The sequence below is a fragment of the Rhamphochromis sp. 'chilingali' genome (genome assembly GCF_963969265.1).
Source record: "Rhamphochromis sp. 'chilingali' genome assembly, chromosome: 11".
NCBI lineage: Eukaryota > Metazoa > Chordata > Actinopteri > Cichliformes > Cichlidae > Rhamphochromis > Rhamphochromis sp. 'chilingali'.
Genome location: NC_137938.1, coordinates 17,794,682 through 17,809,594, shown reverse-complemented (window position 1 = coordinate 17,809,594; position 14,913 = coordinate 17,794,682). Strand labels below are relative to the sequence as shown.

The window sequence follows — 14,913 nt, the reverse complement described above, 5'->3', positions numbered from 1 at the left end:
ACAAAGGGGAATTTTACTGGTCAGGTTGACTTAAATTCAAACTTGGCTTTATGTGGCTCACTATGTAAAATGAGTTTGATATCCCTGCTTTAGATAAACTCAAAGCCAGCAGGTCAAAAACCTAATTAGTCTAATGACTGAGTTTATGAACAGATATGAGTTCAAGTTGTTAAGTGGAGATATTGCTGGCATGTGACTAGAAATTTGTATGATATGAATTTAATCTTTTTAATTTTTATCTTTTTAAGAAACCTGGAACTATGTTTTCCAAGCAGTTTAATTTAACTGAGGCCTCAGACGCACATGGCAACCTTCAATCACTGGGGAAAATCGTACCAATAGGTTGGCAAGTGGTTGCTTGAGGTTGTTGACTGTCTCTGGCTGAAGTCAGTCAGAAAGAGGATGCTTTACCCCCCCCCCAGGATTGCTTTTGGTTGCTAGCAGATTGCCAGAGTTGGCTGTAATTTCTCTGGAAGACACAGACTTCAAAGACTCACTAGCTAACAACGGAGCTGCTCGGAAAAAGTGCAACACAAGCTAGAAATGGAGAATATTTGCCCATAAAGTAAAAGTTATGCCTTACCACTGAAACCAACACATTTCAAGAGATGAGACTTTTACTTTGAAGTTAAACAATCTCAGTTTCACCACTGCTTAAAAAGTAGTTGGGAAGTAGTTTACAAGTTGGAAACCAGTTTCAAACAGATCAGGGAATACGTGTATTCCCCCCCTAAGTCACCACTCTTTAGGACAGGGTGACTGGAGTTTCACAATCAATTTCACAGTAATGGCCAGCAACCTGTAGCAACCTCTGGCAACTTTTTATTCCTTAGCAACTGGTGATTACTGTGGCGGGGCGTGGTTTGCGATGCTGCTACAGGTGCAATGGACGCACCTGCGCAGCATCTGCAATCACTCCACGCCAGCTTAAAAGTCGGGACTCTGAATTAAGGTTGTTGTTATGTTGAGCTGGCAGCGGGAGAGCTGCAGCTCTGTGTGTCCAACAACCGATGAAATAAACATGATTAAAATGCCACTGGGTCTGCCGTGTATGTTTACAATTACCAACCAGTCTCGATCCTTGTGCAATTGGGGCCTAAACTCCATATCTACCTTAGGTGGTTCAACTCCCTCCAATGTAAAGTAACTGGTCAGTTGTACTAATTTAAAGTAGATTCCTTAACAAAGACTGTAAGGATACCTGTGTGTCTGAATTCAGCTTTGCTTTGTCCATGTAGAGCCACACAGAGATGTTAGCAAACTTTTGGCCAAGGACTTAAATACAAAAAACTGCAGTAAAATGTTTTAGCATTAACAATGAAATATGGTCAGTGTATTTCACTCGTATGACCTGCTTAATTATATTAGCTGGACCAAAAACAGGGGAAGCAATTTGTAAAGCGGCGTATGCACCAAAACCCTGCTAGAGGAATATTTCTAAGGAAAGCACATTAGGACTGCTAATAGCTGAATGCTAATCACGGTTTCCTCTACAGTAGCAATTCGTCACTCTATTCAGTGATTTTTACTAACAGTAGCAAACAGAAGTAGACAGAACCTATAACGGGCCTGCTGTTTTATTGGCAGTAAAACATAATTGTGTCTTGATGCCAGAGTGTAAATGTAAGAGAGTGTAAGTGCAAATATTAATGGATTGACTAAAAAAAATAAGGCATTCATGATTACTCCCTTAATTCAGTCACATGTTTTGGAGTGTGAGGTTCTCTGTAGATTCCTTTACAGTATCACCGTTAAGTATAGTGCTAAACTCGTCACTTGGCTTCTCTGGTATGTTTCTGCTAGAGCAAAAAAAGGTCATTAGAATTGTACTTGTACTGTGAGGTAGACTGAAGCCAGACACAGACAATACGGAACTACCAGAGCTGCAAAAAGATATAGTAAGTGCCCTTACTCATTAACTGCTTAAGAGAAAGTGGTGATTCACGTCATGGCTTTGCCAAAACAATAACAGCAGACCACAATAATTCTTCTCTCCTCTGTAGCTGGCTCGTGCGCACGTGTCTCCAGCAATGCATTAGACACGTGTGGATAACTTCAAATTTTGTATCTTGGGCACAGTTTATTGTTATCTGTCCACCCACAACCAGTGACATAGTGAAAGAAAGAGGCATTGCAACAATTTTCACTTCACCTGACACGCACAGCAACTGGAGACAAAAATATGCTTAATTACAGTCAACATTAATCTGCTTAATGCAGCACGTGGATGCGTGTTCATGGACTGTGAAAACAGAGTTTGCATCAAGTACGAAAAGAAACTTTGAAACTTTTATTTGCTGGGTAATACAGATCATGCTTAACAAAAAAAGGACTTCATTACAGATCAGAGCATTTTAAACACGCTCAGCAATGTGTTGGTAGTAAGAGTGTAGTTAGAATCTAGGTCGCGTCACTAGACCTTTAGCTGCTTTACCTCTTTATTAAAAACACGTGGCTGCAGTTACCAAGACCAGATTGCATGTTAGATAAATGACGTGCCGAAAGACTTCAGGAGCCAATATTGGCTGGCCTTTCTATTAAACGTTGACGTGATCGGGGTGCCAGTTAAACAAGACATCAGACCTTTAGCTCATGTGATTTAGAATTAAAGTATTTGACACTCCTTCCTCTAAAAGCATCTCCATCTTAGGTCATAAGCGTACTACTCTCTGATTTCACAACACTGTGACTAATGCTGGTTAACACTGAACATATCTTGCTTTGCTCTATACTATGATAAATCTGCCAGACAATGACCACACAACTGGAAATCACAAGCACCTCAGAAGGCAGGAATGTGAAGAATCTACAACATAGGACCGTAATATCCCAGAAGTCCTTGTGAACAATCTGCCTGAGAGGTGGCGGGACTAACAGGCCAAAGCCTTCAGAAGTCTTGATGTGATTGATGAGCTCAGACCAGGCCAAGCATCAGACAGCAACTCTGACCCTGCACACTGTAAACAGAGCTTAATGGAGGGCTCTAACACTTTCCCTCACATGCATGGACGTAGGCAAACAGACACCAATAAGCATGTGAATATGTACACAAGGATACAGTGCAAAGGTAGATAAACACGCTTGCTACAAAAACAGCTTTCCCTCCTGTGTCTCAGTCAAATATAATGAGGAATGTGAAGCTATGTGTGATGTCCAATCTCACCTCACATTACATTAAAGCTGCATCCAGAATATCTTTGGCTACTACACATAAAGACACAATCTTGACATGTACACAGTACAAAAAAACCCCCAAAACAAATCTTTAGCTTTCTTAAGGTTCCTCTTTTTTAAAAATAGCATGATGCTAACATTGTCTGGACACAGTTGTTATGTCTGCACGCAAAGAAACAATTTACTGAAATATGAATATGAAAAGGCCCAGTCAAACTTAAAACCTTAAATGGCTGAACACTTCATAAAAATGCATAACGCAATCAAAAGTGCTCAAAATAAAATAATGTTCCACCTCAAGTTGTTTACTACATATGAAAGGAGACTCCACTCACACATGTATACACAGCGTTTCCTGCTCTTCACTTTGCACCTTAGGTAGAAGTTGTCAGGCTAAAGGCAATATTTAAAACAGGCTCTGCAGGTGACGTTTGAACAGTTTGTCCCCTGGCTGCCTCCATCCACTCAGTGGTGCAAACACTGAAGCAACAACAGATGGAAAACTCATTAGAAAGAGAAAGAAGATCCAAATACGATCTGATAGAAACTGCTGACATCTCTTACGGTCACAACAAACTACTGTCATATGCAATATGTTCCTTAGATTGCAAAAATTGCAACAATTATATTACTACAGCTTATTTACCTCTCAGACTGAAAGAGGAAATAAGTTGCTTTAACCACTTTTATAAAACACAGAAGCATCCAGCCCAGACTCTATGACTACCCTTACCACAGTATTTTTCCAGTACATGCCTCATCAGACTTCCTCTCTGACTGACAGCTACATTTAAAGAAAAAAAAAAAACAATCAGGAGAGGAAGTACAGTATTTTTAGCAATGCCTAAAAATCTAAAAATGCATTGTGTAAGTTCTATTTTAGCTCTGCTCGGGCGGGAGCGAAGAATGTGCTGTGCTTGAACTGCGAGACGTGGCAGTACAAGTGTATTCTTAAACTGCGTCCAAGCTTCAAATTCAGGCAAGGGAGACATATGGCTGAGGAGTGTGAGTCACACCGCAGGTAAAAGCACCGTGCAGCTGATGGAGCAGGGAATGGGCAGAAGATGAGTCAACGGCTTTAAACCTGAGCTCACTGAGATGCTGCCTGAAGACAAATAATCTTTGACTCAAACATATAACATACCAGTAGGGATGGGTATCGTTTAGGATTTATCCGATACCAGTACCAAACCGGTACTTTTGACATGGTGTCGGTGCTTAAACGGTGCTCGAACCGGTGCTTAAAGAATGGAGAACACAAACTTTGTCCAAAAACCTCTCATGTTTAGCTGTTTTTTTGTAAAAAGATAACAATGTTAGCCTTTTCTGCAGCTATAGGGCATATATGGTATCACTCTTAGCTGGAAGCAGTGCTTAAACAATAGAAAAAACACAATCTTTGTCTAAAAACCTCTCGTGTTTAACTGTTTCCCACTTTTTCTTTGGTCATTTTAGCCTTTTTGGCCAGGGTGAAGGGAGCATCTGCCATCAAACAAGAAGACAGCCGTATGTAACTACGACGGTGTTTGCTAGTTCACCTTACATGCATTCATGTAATAACGTGGTTATTCTACTCAACGTAAATTACACACGAACAACATTAAGCTACTCACGCAGAGAAGAACGGCTGCTGCTGCATCATCATCCGTCATCATTTCTGCTACACTGGCAGGGCTAGGGGCCAGGACTCTCCTCTTCGGGTTTTTGGGGGATGTTGCTAACTCCGGGTCCGATAACAGGCACCACAACCGCAGTAGATGTGCACGGTGTGAGGTCTCGCAGCAAGCTATCAAATACGGTGCATTTCTGGGCTTTTAACAAAATGCTATAGGTTGCCAGGTGTTTCATCAGATTCGAGGTGTTACCTCCTTTGACAGTATCACAGTGTCACCTTAAAGCACTTGTTGCAGGCTGCTGAGTTTGCATCTTTTTGCTGTGAAGTACAGCCAGACTTTTGACCGCTTCGCCTTGGGCATTTTTAATCTGTAGCTCTGCTCTAAAAGAACGTACGTACCTGGGCCCGCCTACTATCCTCGGAAACGTAAAATGATTGGCTAGAATCCAAAGTGTATGACATCTCAGGAAAAAAAAGCACCGAAATAAAGCACTGAAATGTGTGCTCCTTTTCGGTCTGGTTACTACCGTTTATGTCAGAACCGGTGCCATACCGGTACCCATCCCTACATACCAGTCATGTGAATGGCTGAGTCCACCCAAACTTTTGACTGATACTGTTTATTTACAACACTCAGCATTTTTTTTAAAAGTTGTAAAAATCATGTGTACTTTCATCCTTCAAGGGTCACTGTGTGTTTTTAGTCTACTCAAAGCAGAAAATCACTGAACATGATAATGAAACTTCCCATATGGAAAAGAAATAGAAAAAACTTATAAAAGATTTGCTTAAGATTTGGCTTACTTCATATAGTGAATCATATAAGGCTTATATGATTTACTCATGAAAGTAGCCACTTTCTCATTACTTTCATATATTGTTTTAGTAAGTATCCAAAACATACGTTTCATTTATAGAATTTTTCAAGGGATCTTATATCTGTTTTCACTCTTGTATGCTTTTCATACAAGTTTCACACAAGACAGATACAAACCTTATAAGATTTATATATATCTTTTCCATATGGGTTAAAAGAAATTAAATTTAATTGAAAAGCTTTTATTGTGTAGATTCTTTATTGTTCAAGGTTAAAACATTTTGAAATAACTCGCTAATTTCCTGAAGCTTAATTGCTTAATAGTCTAGCACTGGCAGCTCTTCATATTTTCTTTAGATCACAACTGAATTATGCAACGCTTAAACAGCACAACAAGTGGCAGGAATGAGAATCAGCACTGGTCCATCTACGCCCCCACCCTCACCTATGGTCACAGGCTTTGAGTAGTGACCAAAAGAGGGAGAGCGAGAGATAAAAGTGGTGGAAATGAGCTTTCTCCAAAGGGTGGCCTTTGCCTTAGAGATAGGGTGAGGAGTTCAGCTATCCAGAAGGGGCTCAGAGTCGAGCCGCTACTCCTCGACATCGAAAGGACTGAGTTGAGATGGTTTGGGCAACTGACAAGGATGCCTACTGGGTGAGGTGTTCTGGACATGTCCCACTGGGGGAGAGACAATGGGGCACACCCAGGACACATTGGAGAGATTATATCTCTTGACTGGCCTGGGAATGCCTTTGCGTTCCAAGTGGACAAACTGGAGGAGGCTGCTGCCTCAGCGTCCCGGTCCCAGATAAGCAGAAGTAAATGGATGGATGGATGAATAAAGAGCACATTAAGAAAAAAACCATCTTCAAAACAAGAACATTGGCTGATAGCTTAGAAAGGACAAAATACACTGTCTGCTGGGAGAGACACCATGTCCTGCACACACTCAGTGTGAAAACAATCTGTTTAGTCCGCCATCTCGGAAATTCACATCACAGCTTATGAATAAACAATATGACTGAGTGATCATTTACAGTCAGAACACCCAATCCCCCCACCACACACACACACACACACACACACACACACACACACACACACACACACACACACACACACACACACACACACACACACACACACAAAGAGCATATACTTCTCTTAGCTGATATCTGTGCACTCTTAAACTGTTTTTCAGACATTAACTTTAGACAATCTCAGCAGTCAAGGGTCAGGATTATGTCCATAGTTGTTCTTTTGCATATGAAATAGTCCCCTTCACATGTGTTTGTGTTACCATTAATACTCTGTATTGGTTGAAGTAGCTGCCTGGAAGGAGTGTGCAGCAGGCAGGCCACAGGATGCCCAGTTGCTAGCAATGAATAAACCAGACAGGTATTAGCTGTTCACACATCAATAGCTGGCAGCTTGGGAACTGGCAGGTTAAAGACCAGCTTGTGTGTGATCCAGCTGTGCAGGAGGTTTGCCATGTTCCCTTCTGCTAGTTAGGTCTTAGAAAAGTTCAGGACTGTTGCGTAAGTGTGAAAACAACTTTAGCACATAAGTGGACGTCAGTTCCAGCACCAGGAAGTGTGACAGTGTAATATTATGGTAAATGGCCTGTATTTGTATAGCGCTTTTACTTAGTCCCTATGGACCCCAAAGTGCTTTACACTACATTCAGTCATCCACACATTCACACACTGGTGATGGCAAGTTACATTGTAGCCACAGCTGCCCTAGGATGCACTGACAGAGGCGTGGCTGCCAGACACTGGCACCACCGGGCCCTCTGACCACCACCAGTAGGCAACGGGTGAAATGTCTTGCCCAAGGACACAACAACCGAGACTGTTGGAGCCGGGGCTCGAACCGAACCGATTACAAGACGAACTGCCAACTCTTGAGCCACGATCTCATAATATAATGAGAAAACGCATTAGGGTTTCATCTTAATCAACTATACAACCATCACCCGTTTACACTACACACTGTAAAACGTGTATAACACACTGTAACAGACTTAAGACCCATCCAATTACGAAGCAAATCACTGGGTAGCTGACATTTAAGTCACTAGTGGCTGCTCTGTTTGTGTATTGTAGGTAAATGTCTTCTGTATTTCCATTCAGTCAGGTTGGTAAACAGCTGCATTAGAAGTCACTTCAAATGCCTCAGAGATAAGATCAATTTAATTCAATACCTGCTTGCTTTGCATCAGTTATAAGTTGCTAAGTTTCACTGACGTTTTATGATCTCCGATGGCCACGTCAATGCATGCCTTTTACTTTGTGTACGCTAGTTGGGGGATAATATAATTAAAGTGTGAGTTTAAGTATCATCCCAAGTGAAACAGAACACAAAGGGACTTCATTAAAGAATTCATAACAACAATTTTTTCAGGGTAATTTACACTGTAGGGACTTGGCAGCTGGGATTTATTTGTTATGGACATCATGTAATGAAGATATAAAACTGACATCTGGTGCATACAACAACCAGCCATGAGAAATCCGTACTGTCAACTGCAGAGGGTAAACCTTAACAACTTCCAGACCAACTTCAGTACTAACTGCAGAAGCACTATAATGGACACCCATGAACGCTGTGCCTGTAAATGTTGGTGGCGTAAAGCTTTAGGGCTACTCGGGTAAGCCTGACTGAATAAGCGCAGACTTCACAGATGGACGACTGTGTTCAGTCATTAGATGAAAACTGTCAATTACATAATGCTGCCTCTTGCTCAGTTAAAGCACTAGTAAACTGAATCTGCTGAACAACTTTTAACAACAGGATGTTTCATCATCATCCATTGCCATTTCTGAGTCATGTGTGGAAATGAGGGTTTTATTTTTATTGTCTGCTGCATGTCGATTACTGGACCTACTGCTGACCATCATGACTCATTCTTGCAGCTGATTCATGAAACAAATCTGAAACTTTCAAAAGCCTCATCCTACCTAAAGTAGATCAGCAGTTATTTAGGTCAATGCAAAGATGACTTGTCTGAGTGCCTGGACTGATTAACAACCATGAAGCCGCTTTTGAATTGTTGAAATCGAGAATGATGGAGGACACGCAGGGGAAAAAGAACAGCTAGAAGAGATGGTAGAGGGAATAATGAAGGAGGTTAGAGAAAGATGGGTAGAAAACACAATAATGATAGAGATATAATAAGATCAAGAAGATCTGAAAGACTAGGTGAGGCAGAAAGAGGGTTGGGGCTGTACCTGTGCTGCTGTGTTCCATTCATGCATCACTCTGAGAGCAGTGTGTCTGCGCCGGCCCCCTAGGAGATTAATTAGCAGCCTCAGCTAGCAGAGGAGCTGCTGAGATAGGCACCCAGCTTAACACCGAAGATAAATTACCTTGGCTGAAAGCTCAAAGTTCAGCTATTTCACCACATACAAAAACAGACTGAGGATTTTGGAGGTCCAAAACTGCGTCAGTACCTGGTGTAATAGGAGGGAGAAAGGGGGGCAGCCATCGCTTTCTTTCTATACTGTATACATTCGGCTATAGGTTCACTCAAAGATTAGTACTCAAAGCAAAGTTTTGAATCTTTTACTGACCAGACTCAAGCCGCTGAATATTTCAACTCTTCATGGATGAAATATCTCCATATAAATCTTCATTAGTCAGTTACCCAGCTATGCGACTGCAGAATCAGGTGCACTATCAACATTAAATCTGAGGTCACCAAAATAATTCAGTTTCTAGGAGCAAAAATAGGACGGTTACATGACAAGATGTTTACAGATAACTTTTAGAGCATCAAAAGAAATGTCTTAGGGAGAAACATTATAAAATAACTATAAAAAAAAGAACAGACACTTCAATTTATCTCCAGATTTTTAAAAAGAGAAGGTCAAATCTGGTCAGGTTTCTTTCAGGGTCGTAAGAAAAAATAAATAAATTGCTGGAACACTCCAGGCTGCATTCAGGGGAACAGGAAACTAGATGTTACTGACAACGTATCATATAACATACTTAAATCCCTCCCACTGATTCCACATATTCCTTATTTCTATATCACTGCAGGCTACCTCGGCCACTGTTGCCTTTTTTGTTTGACTGATCATCATCTCAGCCTTAATACTTAGAGGCCGGTGGTGAGTCACAAAGATCGCTGTGCAACTGCATGTGAAACATAATGAGGACAGGTGGGGGTGGGGAGACACAAGAGAAATTTATTATCAGGTAAAACGCTACCAGCCATGCTACAAAAATGGTTTCAGGGGCTTAATGAGTATGAAGTGTTTTATAAAGCCATTACCTCACATCAGCTAAAGTTGTAAACAACTGGAACAAAATTTGTTTTTTTATTTAAAGTGGATTCACAACACCATAAGGCTGAAAACAATATTTAAAATTAAAATATTAACAAACAGAAAAAGGAAGGAATGAAAAAGCATCCCACCTGCAGATCAGCAGCACAGATAGCAATTACACTGAAATTACAGGCTGCCCTCTTCAGAGGCGAGTTGGAAGGAAAGTTTATGAAGAAATACACATGTGGTGAAAGTATGTAGATGGATTTCCAATAAGCTTGCAACATTAGACTGTTTAACTATCTGCTTTTTTTTATCTGCATGGAAGCTGCTTTACTGAGGTGTTTAGGAAATAAACGGCATCTCTGTCAAGCTTAAAACATAATGCACATACACTCAACAAAAATATAAACGCAACACCTTTGTTACTGCTCCCATTCCCCATGGGATGGACGTAGAGACCTAAAATTCATTCCAGATACACAATATAACCATCCCTCCCAAACAGTGGTCACAAATCAGTCCAAATGTGTGGTAGTGGGCACATCTGCTATATTGAGATAATCCATCCCACCTCACAGGTGTGCCACAGCAGGATGCTGATCTGACATCATGAGTAGTGCACAGGTGTACCTCAGACTGCCCACAACAAAAGGCCACCCTGGAATGTGCAGTTTTGTCTCACAGCAAAATGCCACAGATGCCACAGCAATGAGGGAGCGTGCAATTGGCATGCTGACAGCAGGAATGTCAACCAGATCTGTCGCCCGTGCATTGAATGTTCATTTCTCAACCATAAGCCGTCTCCACAGGCGTTTCAGAGAATATGGCAGCACATCCAACCGGCCTCACAACCGCAGACCTCGTGTAACCACACCAGCCCAGGACCTCCACATCCAGCAGGTTCACCTCCAAGAATGTCCCAGTTCTTGCATGGCCAGCATACTCACCGGACATGTCACCCATTGAGCATGTTCGGGATGTGCTTGACCGGCGTATACGACAGCGTGTACCAGTTCCCACGAATATCCAACAACCTCGCACAGCCATTGAAGTGGAGTGGACCAACATTCCACAGGCCACAATTGACAATCTGATAGACTCCATGCGACGATGTGTTGCACTGCATGAGGCAAATGGTGGTCACACCAGATACTGACCGGTTCTGGGTCCCCAGACCCCCAATAGCGCAAAAAACTGCACATTCCAGGGTGGCCTTTTGTTGTGGGCAGTCTGAGGTACACCTGTGCACTACTCATGATGTCAGATCAGCATCCTGATGTGGCACACTTCTCACCCTATCTCTAAGGGAGAGGCCAGCCACCCTTCGGAGGAAGCTCATTTCTGCCGCTTGTATCCGCGATCTCGTTCTTTCGGTCACTACCCACAGCTCGTGGCCATAGGTGAGGGTAGGGACGTAGATCGACCGGTAAATTGAGAGCTTCGCTTTTACACTCAGCTCCGTCTTCACCACGACGGACCGGTGCAGCGTCCGCATTACTGCAGCTGCAGCCCCAATCCGTCTGTCGATCTCCGGCTCCCTTCTCCCATCACTCGCGAACAAGACCCCGAGATACTTGAACTCCTCCACTTGGGGCAGGAACTCATCCCCGACCCGGAGTGGGCACTCCACCCTTTTCCGGCTGAGAACCATGGCCTCAGATTTGGAGGTGCTGATCCTCATTCCCGCTGCTTCACACTCGGCTGCGAACCGCTCCAGTGCGAGCTGGAGGCCCTCACCCGATGAAGCCAACAGAACCACATCATCTGCAAAAATCAGAGATGAGATTCTGAGGCCACCAAAGCGAAAGCCCTCCGCCACTTGGCTGCGCCTAGAAATCCTGTCCATAAAAATTATGAACAGAACTGGAGACAAAGGGCAGCCCTGGCGGAGCCCATCACCCACCGGGAACGAGTCCGACTTATTGCCGGCAATGCGAACCAAGCTCTTGCAACGGTTGTATAGGGATCGAATGGCCCGTAGCAATGGGCCAGACACCCCATATTCCCGCAACACCTCCCACAGGACACCCCGAGGGACACGGTCGAATGCCTTCTCCAAGTCCACAAAACACATGTAGACTGGTTGGGCAAACTCCCATGCACCCTCAAGTATCCTGGAGAGGATAAAGAGCTGGTCCAGTGTTCCGCGACCAGGACGAAAACCGCATTGTTCCTCCTGTATCCGAGGTTCGACTAACGGACGAACTCTCCTTTCCAGCACCCTGGCATAGACTTTCCCAGGGAGGCTGAGGAGTGTGATCCCCCTGTAGTTGGAACACACCCTCCGGTCCCCTTTCTTGAAGATGGGGACCACCACCCCGGTCTGCCAGTCCACAGGTACTGCCCCTGATCTCCACGCAACATTGCAGAGGCGTGTCAACCAGGACAGCCCTACAACGTCCAGAGCCTTCAGGAACTCGGGGCGGACCTCATCAACACCAGGGGCTCTGCCACCAAGGAGTTGTTTAACTGCCTCAGTGACCTCGCCCCCGGAAATTGGCGGGTCATTCCCCTCATCCCCAGACTCTGCTTCCTCCTCGGAAGACGTGTCAGTGGGATTAAGGAGGTCCTCGAAGTATTCCTTCCACCGCCTGACAATTTTCTCAGTCGACGTCAGCAGCGCTCCGCCAGCACTATACACAGTGCAGGTAGAGCACCGCTTTCCCCTCCTGAGACGTCTGACGGTTTGCCAGAATCTCTTCGAGGCAGCCCGAAAGTCTTTTTCCATGGCCTCTCCGAACTCCTCCCACACCCGAGTTTTTGCTTCAGCCACTGCCCGAGCCGCATTCCGCTTGGCCTGTCGATACCTGTCGGCTGCCTCCGGAGTCCCACAGGCTAACCAAGCCCGATAGGACTCCTTCTTCAGCCTGGTGGCTCCCTTCACCTCTGGTGTCCACCATTTGGTTCGGGGATTACCACCACGGCAGGCACCAACCACCTTGCGGCCGCAGCTCAATGCAGCAGCTTCGGCAATGGAGACGCTGAACATGGTCCATTCGGACTCAATGTCCCCAGTCTCCCTCGGATAGAAGAAAGGATAAAAAAATAAATTAACATAATAAGTCAAGTTGATGATGTAAACTATCAAATAAACTCAACAATTCGCTGTTGCTTAGTAACAACATAGTATAACAAGAGCGAAAACCTCTGCCACTCTCCGGATAGTGTTTACTTGTAAGGGAATGATACTGTATTTTCTATATATTCATTTTTGTTAGCCTGTCCTGTCCAAGGTAGTTGGGATAGGCTCCAGCCCCCCGTGACCCTGACAAGGATAAGCCGTAGAGAAAGGATGGATATATTCATTTAGTCTTCTGCGTGTGGTAAAAAAAAAATCAGATAAGGGTACCGTGACAGATGTTTAGGTTGATTGCACAAACATTACGTAGGTTGAAATTTACTGATTTGTAAGTAACTGAACATGAATATCTTGAGCTTAATATTCAATATTATACTATAGTATATATAAAAACAGGCAGCTCGTTTTATTTCTCTCAACAATACGTTCTTTGATGATATAAAACATTTTTTAACCAATAGATCATTGAGTGGAGCTTGAAGACCTTGGTGGATGTGAGTCAAATTAGAATGACTTGTTAACGAGACCCCACTTTACACGTTTTATCAGAATTCATTCAAAACTTTTCGAGCTATCCTGCTTAACGACGCACACAAATACTGCCAGAAACATAACTTCATTGCAGGAGGTAATTATTTCTTCTTAACATCTAATTAACTAGTGATTAAAAAGCATTTCTTGATGCATTACTGAACCTGAGCCTGAATTAGAATCAGCTTAACTGGCCAAGCATGCAAGGACTGTGACTGTTTTCAGAATGAACACAAAGAAAAAGAGAAATAAACTCATAAAATTGACTCCCATGTGTCCACTGTTTGCTTTGTACTGCTCACTCAGTTCCTGTTACAACCCCGAGAACTAAGAAAGTAAATTTCCATCACTTCAGGTAGCATATTTATGCAGCAGTTAGCAGTTGTTGGTCTAAGCATATTAAAGCACTCCTACTTCCTGTAAAGTGTACCATCTTGCACTGTGGACCGAGAGAATGACGACTGAGAGCCAGAGCTGCCAAATTTGTACACACTACTCATGGCGGTCACCTGGGAGCACATCCATTCCACCTGACTAACCAGTGTTTGTCAAAGCCAGAGTCGTGCTGCTTGGCTGATCTACCCATCCCCCATTGGCACTGCACACACAACCCCCCCCCCCCCCCCCCCCAAAAAAAAAACAAAAAACAAAAAGAAAAATCAGCCATGCTTTTGAATGCACCTTTGAAACGGGCAAAGAGCCTCCCAGCACAGCGCACAACAAAGTAGGACACAAGGCAACTTAGCAGTGTACGTGCTGGTGCAGAAACAAATACAGATACTGAAAGGGAGATGCATGCACACTCTTACTAACTCCCTCTGATGCACTTAAAAGCAATGAGTAAAATATTGATAGCCCGAGGAGGTCCGGGCTGCTCAGTATGTGCTCTGTACGCACTAGGAAAGAAAGTATGTTCATGTGTCTGCTAAAATGAGTATCTTCAAAATCTGTATCCATATAAAAGTCAGAATAAATGCCATTTGTTTCTACTGGTCTCAAAATTGAACTTCAGAGGGTTCATCTTATTCAGCAACAAAAACCTTCTTCATTGTCAAAAACATTTGCATCTCCTAGCTATTATACGATAAAAATCGTATAATAGCTGCAAAGACGGGCTAATTGTCATATTGATGTGATTAACAGTTAGTACCGTTATTAACCCGCAGAGATAAGGCAGCAGCCCATGTGCCAGTTAAATCACGAGCCAGGGAGGGGTGGGGGACAGCACAACGCCACGTGAGCGTACCATCTCTCCACTTTCTCGCTCGTCCCTCCTCATCATACACATGCATTCACCCCCTGCTGTGGTATTGGAGAAAGCGCTAATGGACAGAAGTGATTACTGGCCACCTTAAGGTTGAATAGGCGAGATGAATAGATACGGTCACAGCCTTGCAGGGGGAGTGGACGAATTGCCTG

At 43.5% G+C, this 14,913-nt stretch overlaps 1 protein-coding gene across 7 annotated transcripts in view; it reads right to left on the bottom strand.

Moving 5' to 3' along the window:
- Window positions 1-14,913, bottom strand: part of rims2a (regulating synaptic membrane exocytosis 2a) — a 155,511-nt gene that overhangs the window by 8,740 nt on the left and 131,858 nt on the right. The gene's annotated exons all lie outside the window — the stretch shown is intronic.